Here is a 12959-nt window from a genome sequence, read left to right on the forward strand (position 1 = left end):
TTGCCAAGGTCACAAGTGATAACTTAAGACACTTCTTGTTTAAAAGGAACTAGGCATAAATGCCTACATAACTCTTGATTTGCTGCCTGGCTCAGACAGGACCCATGAAGTCAGGACTGGTGAGACCGCCTCCACTGGGAGACCAGTTACCAGTGGACTTCCCCAGGACTCCGTGTTGGGTCCCTCAAGTTTGGCATCTACTTCATGTAAGTCAAGACTAATGTCAAATGCCTCTGGCTCACCAAGTTCATAGAGGACTATAAATTTGGAGTCATCACATATTACCGCCACGACACCAGCATCCTATAAGACGATCTAACACAAAGAAATGACTGGTGCCAAAGCGATGGATTAAACCTCAATATGAAGAAATGAATCATAGCGCCTGCTGGGAAATCATCCACTCAAGCTAATTACTCTATCGATAAAACACACTTAAGAGCTGACAAGGTAGGTAGAGATCTGTGAAAATATGCAGATAGTAACCTGGTCTCTGACCAAGACGTAGCCAATATAGTACACAAGGGTATGCAATCCAGGCTCAAAGAAGTTATATCACCACTCTACTCAGCCCTCATCAGACTCATGGAGTACAATGCCCCCTTTGGTATGTACCTAACCGGGCGCTTGCTACAGCTGGAATACCCTCAGAGGTTCTTCATCAGGGGAGACACCAGGGTATGAATACCCTGCCCTACACAAATCACCTATAGGCCCTATCTCTGTACCCAGTCAACTACAGGTTACTGGGAGGCAATCTATGTCTGGCATATAAGGCATCTTCAAATCCAGATCAGATAGACATCTTGCACATCTGCAAAACAAACATCACCAAAAACACTAGATCCAAGGATCTGAACTTTGACTGCAACATAAACGGAACATGCTGGAGAGACTGACATGTGTCTCAAAGAATCTCCACACTATGGAATAAGCTCCCGATCCATATGAAGCAGAGTTCATACCTGACCTTATTCAAATGAAACCTTGAACACTGGAAAGGAAATGGCAAAGTCACCCCCAGTCTGCTCCCCACATCTCTGATAGAGGTCGACAGTAAGTAAATTAAATCCCCAAATAACATACCCCCCCCATAACCCTTAGCCACATCCTTACTAACATACCCCACCATATAGGTGTCCAAGGTACTCCAGAACAAAAGCTGTTGGGTTGCACAGCTAGGCTTATAAAGACCCTGATGGTCATTAACCTAGTAAAAGCCTATGAACCTATAGAAACTAAACTACTGTGCAAGTTTTATCTGTAAAATATTTTCCCTTTACAATCAATAACTATCAATATACTGTCACAGTTTTTAAAATAAAATCAATAGTGTATCTCATCACCAACAAGATTAAGCTTCTTCCTTTCAAATTAGCATCATCTGTGATATCTATAAGCATAAGAAAGCACATTACATCTAAACCCTTCTTGCTGTGGGTTAGAAACTCGTGAAATTAAGAACTTGCACACATCTGAAATATTCTATAGAACACTATCATTAACTTTTTATTGCATTATCAGTTCTCAGACCAGTGTTTACTAAGGCAGAAAAATATCAGTTAATGCATTTATTAATCTGTAAAGCTTTATATTAAAAAAAAAAAAAAAAAAAACCTAGTCAAATTTTATTATACCACACAATTACATACAATAACTGTGTCTAAAGAAATACATTTCCAAATCATACCTCTCAAATGTCTAGATTTCCATATACTATCCAGATTTTTATAACATATTTTGTGGTCTGTTCCTCTTTTCCAACAAACTACAGAGGACTAAAATCATTAAATATTAAAATATATCTGAATTTCAGACTTCATATCCTTCAAAAAAATGCAAGCCAACACAAAACCTGTTATTCTAACAAGTCTAAGCACATTTAAAATTTTGTAAATATTGGAAGAGCGTTGCACCACAGGTATTAGTATTTCATCTGAGTATTCAAAACTTGCTAAACAACCAAAATGGAGAAAAGACAGCTTCAAAACAACAGCTTCAATAACAGGCTTTTACCATGTTGAATCCACAATATATGAAATATAGAGCTTTGCTGTTGTAAAAGTCAAGTGGCATTGTAATTCCACAGCTTTAAAACATGTGGATGTCATAAAAACAGAAAAAACATACATAAAAGTGAAGAACCCTTCTGATGTAAACAATGGACAAGCGCTTTCAGCTTTTTTGTTTTTTGTTCTGCTAAGCATTCTTTAGCGGAATTCACTTCTTTTTCTGGGATTGAACATTTATAATTTGTCCCTATTTTGGGGTTTTTGTCCAGATTTCTTGTGTTAGGAAGTTGACAGGTGTGCTCCAAATTCATTAAGATCTGATAACGTGCATATGTCTGCACATTAACTGCTGAGGGAGCCAGAGAAAACACTCTATAGTGCATCTCCATTGCCAAGTGTAACATTACAATTAGAAACCCGTATGCTGTACTGTAGTGAGTTTACTTCAGAAAATCGAAATACCACATTGTCGAATTACAGTTCGAGACGATTTTGCCAAATGTGCACATAATCGAATTTACATAACATCGAACCACGGAACATTGAACACAGGTTACTGATGTGCAGTCAGTAGCAGCAATGGTAACGTACCTGTAAGTATGCCATTTTCTTCGCAGTAGTGCAATCTCGAAGTTGGTATATTTAATGTAGGTGGGTGTGGGGGAAGGAGCCCCCACATGGGGGGGGGGGTCTCCCCTGCAAATACAAAGAAATATATTTTTTATTTTATTTTGAGTGCGAGTTGGAGTGCTGTTACTTTAAGGAGGTATAGAATTAAGGGTAAAGGCAGTAGTGGATGTTGGAGTTGCAGTGTTGGGTGATTTATTTCTTACTGTTGTTAGCTGGAGAGTTTAGGTTGCTGTTTTGTGGTATTTTTAGTGTTGAGTTGGTTTCGATGTTCCGTGTGGTTTGATGTTTACATTTGATTATGTGTACGTTTGAAAAATTCATCTCGATGAACTGTAATTCGATAATGTGGTAATTTGATTTTATGAAGTAGACCCGTACTGTAGTCTGGACTAAACAATATTGTACCATATTAAGCGTCTTGTAGACACTCTAAAATATACCTTTTATCATGAAAGTTGTAGCCAGTTGGATATGGCTTCTGTCTAGCCAAAATCCATTTACTGCTGATCTCACATCTGCAGCACTTTCTGGATTTTGAAATACTACAAAGCCAAATTTCCTAGATTGTAGAGTTTCTTTATCTCAAACCACAATGACTTTTGAATGTTCACTATATATTTACCTAACAACCTTTCCAAGATATTTTTATTGTGGTGCAGGTGAAACCATCAACAAACACATTTTGTTCCATTATAATCTTTGACATCATTTTTTTTCTTGGCAGTCATTACTAGACATTTCAGAGTCTATTCTGGCCTTTGTTTGTGCTACTCCATTAATCATTGGGGTAATTTCCTCTTTCATAGACTAGTGTGGAAGACTTTGACAGCCACAAAGACCCTGTTTGCTTGGTTTTTATTATTTGCAATTTCTCTGTTTGCACACCGTAGGAAACACTTTGTTGCCCTTTTAGTGTATTCATTATTTCAGTTTGCTATCACCTTTGTTTCACTGCATTTGTTATTTAATTTAGCCTAGTTTCATTTGTTTCCATTTGCTATACAAATCTGAACCAGTCCTCCTGTAGGGTTCATAATAGACTCCTCAGCTCATTTTTAACAGACCTGCACTTTGAACGAGATCCATTATTTGGAATAATCTTTATTTTGTTACATCTTGATTTACAACTTTTTGCTTTTATATTTATCTGTGGTATTTAATGTTTTTTTACCTTTAAAACAGGGTTCTTCACTTGGCTTTCAAAACAACTAATATACCCCTCATACAGCTCATTTATGTTTGCTTTAGACTGCCTTTCCACATCAGAAACCTGCAACACAGCCTTCCATAACTTAATTGAACTCTGTACCAAGCTCTAGATGAAAAGCCTGCATTTCCTTTGTTAAGTAACTCATTCCTGCTTTGAACAACAGCCTTTTCCAGACTTGCACTCTCTCGTCTTAACCTCCCTTCCCTGCAATGTATAATGTTGCTTAGACACACCTCTTGGTTTAAAAAAAATGCCCAGTACTTAGACTTCACACCAGTTACATGCACAGGCCCTTCCAATCGCATCTTTACTCCATGTCCGCATGTTTTTACCCAGTGCAATTCATTCTGAAACCAAAAACAAGTCCAACAAGTGCAGCAAAAACTGGTAATCAAAAAATTACTGCAATGAACGAAGTCAGTTTTGTTTAACTGACCATTACAAAAGCACTAAACTTAATAAATTTTACTGCGGGCTTATTCAGTCTGTGTCTTAGCAGCTTTCGTAAGGTACATTCAGTACAATTGCTTTGTTAATACTTTCTGGTATGCATACCAGATATTCCTTTCCTTAAAAATGTCAAGTCTCTATGAAATCATACATGCTCCATCATTAAACAAATCAAGTTACTTTAACAAAGCATAAACCAACTCGAATAGTTTCAACAACATTCTTAAAATCTGCAAAGCTAAAACATTACCCGGAACTTCACTCTGTTGTACTGTAATGATCCCTTTCACAGAGACTTTTAAATACTCAAAGCTGGTTTGTGATTACTGGCACATTTACTCCTTATTACATGAAGTACTCATTAACTACTTGGATGTACTTTTCTGCTCTCTCTCAAAATCATGAAACATATCTTTTTGTTCCGATTCCAAACCACTCAGTAGATTCAAGTTGGCTATCAAACATTGTTTCTTCTTGCTGTCCACGGAGTTCTAGCACATACTTTGTTAGAGCCTCAATAAACTTTTTATCAGACCTAATTTAGTAATCACACTGTAAAATTTTCCAACATCTGTTTGGAATAAGTTTCATTCTCAGTATCACTCTGCTGTATGCTAGTAACACCTTCAGATATATACAATTAGCTAGCAGCACCCTGCTTGATTCCGTTTAATATTTCTGGTACACTTAGTATCTCAGCTTTACCAAGCTAAAACTTCACCCCTGCATCTCAACACTGCTGCCTTTATTAGGAATTATACCATGACCCCCCCAAAACGTGCACGCTGATTGGCCAGCGTGCACATTGTAAATCGAGTTATACTAATGGAAAAAGGTCCGGTCGCCCGGACTTTTCTCCATTAGTATAACTCTACTTTTAAAACACTGTCTCGCTATGTTAAATGGGTTTAACATAGCGAGACAGCTTTAAAATAAGCGATGGAGATCTCCGTTGCTTATTTTAAAGCTGTCTCGCTATGCTAAACCCATTTAACATAGCGAGACAGGTTTTAAAAAAAAAAGCAACAGAGAAAGCAAGATCTCCGTTTCTTTTTTTACTGTTTCGCTATGTTAAATGGGTTTAACATAGCGAGACAGTTTTAGCAACGGACATCTCAGTTGCTTATTTTAAAACTGTCTCGCTATGTTAAACCCATTTAACATAGCGAAAACAATAAAAAAAAAAAGCAACGGAGATCTTGCTTTCTCCGTTGCTTTTGCCCACAGCTCTGATGTACTGCGCAGGCGCGCAGTACATCAGAACTACCCGGATGCCAGACATCTGCGGAAGGGCAGTAAACAGGCATTATACTATGCCATTATTTAAGAAAAGTAATAGTTTCTTTTCTTAAATAATGTCATGGTATAATAGCAATAACCCACTTCTGGGTGTGGGTAATGCTGTATTTACCCACGGTTGGCTTTGTTTGGTCCCTCGGGCTTCGCCCTCGGACCAAACCATGCCAACCGTGGGTGAATCCAGCATTACCCACACCCAGGCGTGGGTTATTGCTATATGAATACACTTTTACATTCAGCAAAATACTGTTAACTTGCTTTACTTCACTTTTCATCTGCTCAGTGAAAACAGTGTCTTTCAAGCCACAACGTTTACTAGGTTTCAGTATCTGATTTTTATAGCAGCGTCCCTTGTTACTGCAACCTCCAATGCAATAACTTAATTTTCACCTGCATGAAGGCTAGCGTGACAGGCGCATACTTTGTACTGCCACAGAATTTTTCAATACTTTGACTTCAGTTATATCTGCTGCTTCACCTTCTTTAAGCATACCATTTATCATACTTTTCATGACCAGAAACACTTTCTTACATTCACCCAGCTTCATTAAATTTCTTGAGCACAGACTTCCTACTGTGAACATTTTCCCACCTTATTCCTTTCAGCAGCTTAGCACTTTCACAGCTTTGGTAGGCAACCTTTCAGCCTTTTACTATTCACTTACTCAGTAAGAAACATTTCATCAGTTTCATATCATTCTGCTAGGTTTGTTTACACCTATGCCACCATTTTTTGTATACTTACATTTAACACCTATAGCTACTTATGGCACCTTGAAATTTTTGGAACTGGCTTCCTTAGTTATGGGACTTATCCATTAAATGCAAATAGCATAAGAAAGAGCACAGTGTAAATAACAAAATGATGCTAAGACTGTTAATCTAGGATAACTAACAGTAATAAAACAAATGACTGTTAATATGAGAACATGAACAATGGGAGACAAAACATTCACGTTTTCATATCCAAGAGCTACATGTTATCGAGGGGCATGGTGGGAGACAAATGTATACTGCGGGTGTCCAAGTAAGTATACTGCACCATAATGGAAGTATTGCTAGTTGCTTGCTACAATTATGAAGACACTCAACATTTCCATAAGTATATTTACAGTGGCACAGCGGATAGCACTGTTGCCTCACTGCAAGAGGTTCCCCAGTTCGATTCTTAGCTGGATTACCTTCTATACGCAGTATGCATGTCCTCCCTGTGCTTGCATTGGTTTCTCCAGTTTCCTGCCATATTTTAAAGACATGCTGTAGGTTGACTGGACAATCTAAATTAACCAAAGGTGCAAGTGTGTCTGATGTAAAAGAACAACCCCGACAGGGCTATCCAATTGGCGGTGTATACCTAGGCTCTAGACGACTGCTACTGGTGAAATGAAACCCTGACCCCATATGCAAAAAAGATGTGAAAATGGGATTGTGGATGGATGGATTAGTGCTTCTTCCAAAATGAAGTAGCTTACAAACTACTGTATGGCATCAAGTTAAATTTTAGACAATGTTAAAACCGTAAGTAATATTTACAGTGCAAGTTGCACTTGACAGATATTCAGAGCGATTTATATTAATATACACATAAGCAAAAATTTAATTTGTCTGTAAATATCTCAACAAACAGGTATTAAAGGAATTTCTTGTCATGCAAAAGTTAAAGTCTGGCTGGACAAAAATTTCCTGACAGTTTGAGAAACTTTAGAGAAAAATATAACTTTGGCTTTGTGTTACAATACATGACAGTACTGATATTAGGCTATTATCACTGTAAAGACTTTTTTCTGGTAACACTGTTGTTCATACCTTTATAATAGCATTTACCGTTCAGAAGATACCAAAGTGTACACTTTTTAACTAGATGTCAGAAAATGCTCTGGAAAAAATATGGGTGTGTGCAAGGCTGTATTACCTTATCCTTTTGCCACTGTTTTTTATGCCATACAATTCTTTTTAAACTTATTTTAACAAGAAACTTGTCTAGCAGTCAGTTAAAACTTCATTAAACTATTCTTTTTTGGGAGGGTTGCTCCTCCCACCCCCAAGCAGTTTCAGAATACTCACTGTTACTACATATGACAGACAGTTCAAATGCTTCTGGGAACATTTTAAAGTTGATTTGTTAACACACTAGTTTATATAGGTTCTTGGATAGTCACTAGGCATACAATGCAAGAGTCCTTTAAGGAGCCTAGCCCACATTCCCAATTACCCCACAGCACTGTCTGGTTAAGTAATTTGCTCAAGGTCTCGTACTACGCAAATTAAGGTGTAAAAATTCAAACCCTGTTCCCTTTGCACATGAAGCAGCTCATTAACAAGGTCACAGGTTTAGTCCTCTGCACTAACTGCAAGACAGGCTACCTCAAGCATCCAGTCAAGTAAACAAAATAGATGTTCTTTCCGCTCAACGGCAGAATACACAGTTATTAACTTCTGAGTACAGACGGCCTTTAACATCCGGTCAACCAACATTTCAATCTGGGAATACATAGTTCTCTGGGTACACATAGTTCAGAAGTCTTAGTACAGAATGAGCTTCAATGAGGCAAAGAACGGACATTCCTAGTTGGAGCGTACTACTCTCTCCTTCTCTATTCCACATTCAATGTACATGCTGCCCACCCAACACACAGTAGGGAATTTTCACAGAAATGGTGTTAAATTTCCACCTTCAATTATTTTCATTTCATGGCTTAAATCACATGCATCACACAGGCAACACAAATCTCTCACAGAACATAAAAGGATGCATTTACTAATTAAATCAGGCCTTTACTAAAGTTAACCTGTTAGAGCCATATACAAATTTGATAGGTCTTTGAAATCTTTTTAGATAAATAATTCTCAAACTTAAATAATGGAACTCCAAAAAGTTAACTTCAGCATCGTTTACAACAAACTTACATGCCTTCCTCCAGGGCACCTAGCCTCTCTGATACTTGAGCTCCACCCTAACTCAGTTTTCTCTTTTTAAATATCTGTGGAAATAATTTCCTGTACAGGTCCTTACTTGGTTATTAGGCTTGCCAGATGAATGACACCTGTGCACTATGCCCCTCCACCTATAATTTCTCTATTGTAACAGCAGAAAGTACAGTTGTGCACACTTACCATAAATGTAGATGCTAGAGTGTATTCACTGTGGCAGTCATTACATTTGGGGTAATCTGCTGGCAGGTTGCCCTCAGTCAGCCTGAATTCCAAAGTCTTGGGTCCTGCATCAGCTGTTGTCTTCTCTTCCATGACGTCAGGTCGTCAGGGGTATAAAACATGCAGCCAACGCCATTTTCTTTAGATTTTCTTGCCCCGATGTCAAGTGCCCCCAAAAAGGTAGCACTATTCTAAATATATATATATATATATATATATATATATATATATATATATATATGCATCAATATAAACTTTACCTTCACCTACAAGCAAATACACCACACAGGTTGTAGAAGATAGAGAAGGAAAGAAACTGTAGAATGACAGGGGGATGGTGGGAGGGTAACCTAGACTGCAACAGTGAATACACTCTAACATCTACATTTATGGTAAGTGCACACAACTGTACTATGTTCTTCGTGTTTCACTGTTGCAGTCATTACATTTGGGTAGAATCCCAAAGCTATGGTTGGGAGGCTGGAGCTAAACAGCATTACGTGAGGCTATATGTCCCTGCAGTACTGCAGTGGCAAAGCCTGCCCTGGATTTAGAGTAGAGAGGCAAATGGTAATGCTTTGTAAAGGTGTGAACAGAACTCCAAGTAGCAGCCTCTAGAATGTCCTTGGTTGGTACTCCTCTGAGAAAGGCTGCTGAAGTAGCTGCAGCCCTGGTGGAGTGAGACCCAATACCCTTGGGCACAGGTTTGCCATGGTGCAAGTAGCAGAAACGGATGCGATGGCTTATCCACTTTGAAATTGTCTACTTTGACATAGCCTTTCCTTCTGATCCTGCAGCATATGACACTAGTAATTGCTCAGTTTTTCTTAGAGATTTAGTCCTGCTCAAGTAGAATCTTAGCTGTCTGTGTGCATCCAAGGAATGCAGAATTCTCTCCCCCTTTTCTGCGGATTTGGATAAAATGTTGGCAGAGGAATTGTTTGGTTAAGAGCCACACTGGAAACGACCTTAGCCATAAAAGTAGGATTTGTCCTCAGAAACACCCTGTAGCTCTGAAACTCTTCTTGCTGAAGTAATTGCTAGTAGCAGAGGAGCTGTCTTCCATAAGAACTTTATATTAGCTGGTTCAAAATGGAGGCACGGTGAGCTTTTCCAACACATAATTGAGGTCCCATGCAGGTAATGGTGATCTTCTAGGAAGCCTTAATTTTTTGGCTCCTCTAAGATACTGCTTTAGTAAAGGAGGAGAAAAGATTGGTGGCTCTGTATTGTAATGAGCCGAAATGGCAGAGGCATGGATTTTGATTGATGAGAAAGGTAGGCCTTTGTCAAGCATTTCAGTTAAGTATTGTAATATCTGAGGAATATGCGGTTCTGCTGTATCAGTTCCTTGTGATTGATTCCAAGCACAGAATCTCTTCCATTTGTCAGCATAAGATTTTCTACTACTAGACCTTTTGGCTTCCAAAATGACATCCATCACAGCTTTACTGAGAGGCATCTGTATGATTACCGGATTAGCCATGCTGCCAGGTTCAGAGTCTGTAGTTGATTGTGCAGAATCTGATTGTTTTGCTGGGACAGTAGTTGTGGTCTTTGAGGCAAGGTCCAAGCTGGGTATTGAGACAAGTTCCTTAGGAGTGGGTACCAGTATTGGCGGGGCCAGTCCGGGGCAATTAATATCATCTTTGGCTTCTCTTGTCTGATGACTTTTAGGAGTACCTTGGGTAGAAGAGGCAGAGGAGGAAAGGTGTAAACTGACAGATATTTCAAACTGAAGGATAGGGTGTCCACTTTCCATGCTTGTCTGTGATAAGTCCTTGTGCAGAATCTTTTCAGTTGATAATTTTGAGGAGAGGCAAATAGGTCTGTGTCTGGGCTCCCCCATTTCTCTGCTATCATGCTGAAGACTTGTGGATTTAGTTTCTACTCATGAGGATCCATAAGGTTTCTGCTTAAATCTTCTGCCAGAGTGTTTTGTTTTCCTGGCAGGAATTTAGCTTGAAGATTTATTTGGTAGGTCAAAGCTGTGTCCAATAGTACCATGGCTAATCTGCAAAGGGGGTATGTGTGTGTGCCCCCTTGCTTGTTTCTATACCACATGACTGTGGTGTTGTCCGTCTTTATCAGTAGTTGTCCTGGATGAAGCAAGTCCTTGAAGGCTGTTAGGGCATTTTGAACAGCTAGCATCTCTTTCTGGTTGATATGTAGATGCATTTGATTTGGTGCCCATATACCCTGAATGCATCTTCCTGCCATGTGGGCCCCCAAGGCATAATCTGATGCGTCTGTTAAGGTTTGGCTGGCAGGGGGTAGAGTGAAGGGCCATCCCATGTTCTGGTGACAGGAGTTTCTATGGTGGGCAAAGGACTGTTGCAGGCAGGGGATGAGAGGAATCATTGTTTCCAGACTGTGTGAATGTTGACTCCATAAACTTTTTAGATACCACTGAAGTTTCCTCATATGCAGTCTTGCACATGGAATTAGTAGGATGCAGGATACCATGAAGCCCAGAGCCTGCAGGATTCGTCTTGCAGAAGACTGGGTTTTTGTTGCCATCAGCAGTTTGAAGTAAGTAGTCAGTTGCCTTTGTCTGGCGTGAGGTAAGCCATATGGGCAGTTGTATTCAAGCTTGCACCCAGGAATGTTATCTTTTGAGAGGGTACCAGCTGTGATTTATTTTCGTTTATTGTGTACCCTAGGCATGTTAAAAGCCTTTTTACAAACGCCAGGTGTCGTAGAAGAGAGTGTCCACTGCTTGAATGAGACAGTCGTCCAAGTAAGGATATATTTGAATACTACTTAGTCTGCAAAATGCAATTACTGGTGCCAGGCACTTTGTAAAGACCCTGGGCGCAGTAGATAAGCCAAAGGGCAGTGCAGAGAATTGGTAATGCATTAAGCCAGCCTTGAATCCGAGGTATCTTCTGCACGACTGTCTTATTGGGACATGCAGGTATGCCTCTTTTAGGTCTAAAATCACCAGCCAAGCATTGTTGCCCAGCATGGGCAGAAGCTGTTGCAGAGTGAGCATTTTGAATTTTGGAATGTCAAGTATGTGTTCAAAATCGATAAATCCAGTATTGGCCACCAGGCTTTGTCCTTTCTGGGTACCAAGAACAGTTGAGTAAAAACCTTGTCCTTTTTCCTGTTCTAGTACTGTCTGAATGGCCCCCATATCCACGAGGGACGTAACCTGTTTCTGTGCCTCTGCCCACTGTTTTTTTGGCAGATCTGGCCAACCATTTGTCACTGGCAGAGTGTGGAAATGGAATCTGTATCCCTGTGATACGATGTTTAGTACCTACTTGTCCTGGGTTATTAACTGCCAAATTGAAGTAAAAAGTGCTAATTTACCCTCTATGGGTACTGCCAAAAGTTAAGTGCTTGGTGTAGGCAGAGGGAAGTCATTGGGATTGCTTTCTGTAAGTTTGCGCTTCATCTCCTCCAGATGTGGAGGTGGATGCGCCCCATTGCTTTGACCTGTACGAGTCTTGACCCTGGTACCTGGAACCCTTAGGGCATCTGGATTTGCCCCTTTGAGCTCTGTTTGGCATAGGAACGGACCAATTTTTTTGTAGGCCAGTGTCTACTGAATCTAGGTGGCTGCACTTGTAAGAAATCTTTAACAGTTTGCATAAACTTCGCTTCGTCTTCCATTTTCTTTAAAACCTCTTCTGCCTTAATACCAAACAAAGAATCATGCTGTAAAGGTGCATCTAGCAATTTATCTTTAACATGATCTGGCAAATTTTGTTCCTTTAATCAGGCATGCCTCCTAAGCACAGATCCAGTAACTGCGGCCCTGCAAGAGGCCTCTAAAGAATCAAAACCACATTGCAAAGTATGCATTCCAACTTGTTCAGCTGCATGCAATAATTCCTGTAATTCTTTATTTTCTGCACATTCTGAAATCATCATCATTTTCTGTTTCAGCAATCCCATAATATGTTGTTGGTACTTAAGCATATGAAATTGACAGTTTAAGGCCCTGATTGCCAAGGCTGCAGATGTATAAATCTTTTTTCCCCATCTGTCCAGTGCCCTTGAATCTCTGTCGGAGGGGGTAGGGTTTTTTGCTGTTGAGGCCTTAACTCCCTTTGGACCCTGTGAAATAGTTTCAGGATCAGCAGCAAGGTTTCTAAATAAAAATTTATGAGAGAGTCAGGGACCCTGTAATACCCGTCAGGCTTACTGGGAGCCGGAGGTAAAGAGTCAGGGGTCAGGCTCGACTCCGAAAACAC

The 12959-nt window shown here is 39.7% G+C and overlaps 1 protein-coding gene across 42 annotated transcripts in view; it reads right to left on the minus strand.

Moving 5' to 3' along the window:
• LOC122809254 (titin-like) overlaps positions 1–12959 on the minus strand; it is a 3339665-nt gene that overhangs the window by 3261862 nt on the left and 64844 nt on the right. The gene's annotated exons all lie outside the window — the stretch shown is intronic.

Source organism: Protopterus annectens, chromosome 8.part0 (genome assembly GCF_019279795.1).
Source record: "Protopterus annectens isolate FY-2018-M chromosome 8.part0, PAN1.0, whole genome shotgun sequence".
In the NCBI taxonomy this organism is placed as follows: Eukaryota; Metazoa; Chordata; order Ceratodontiformes; family Protopteridae; genus Protopterus; species Protopterus annectens.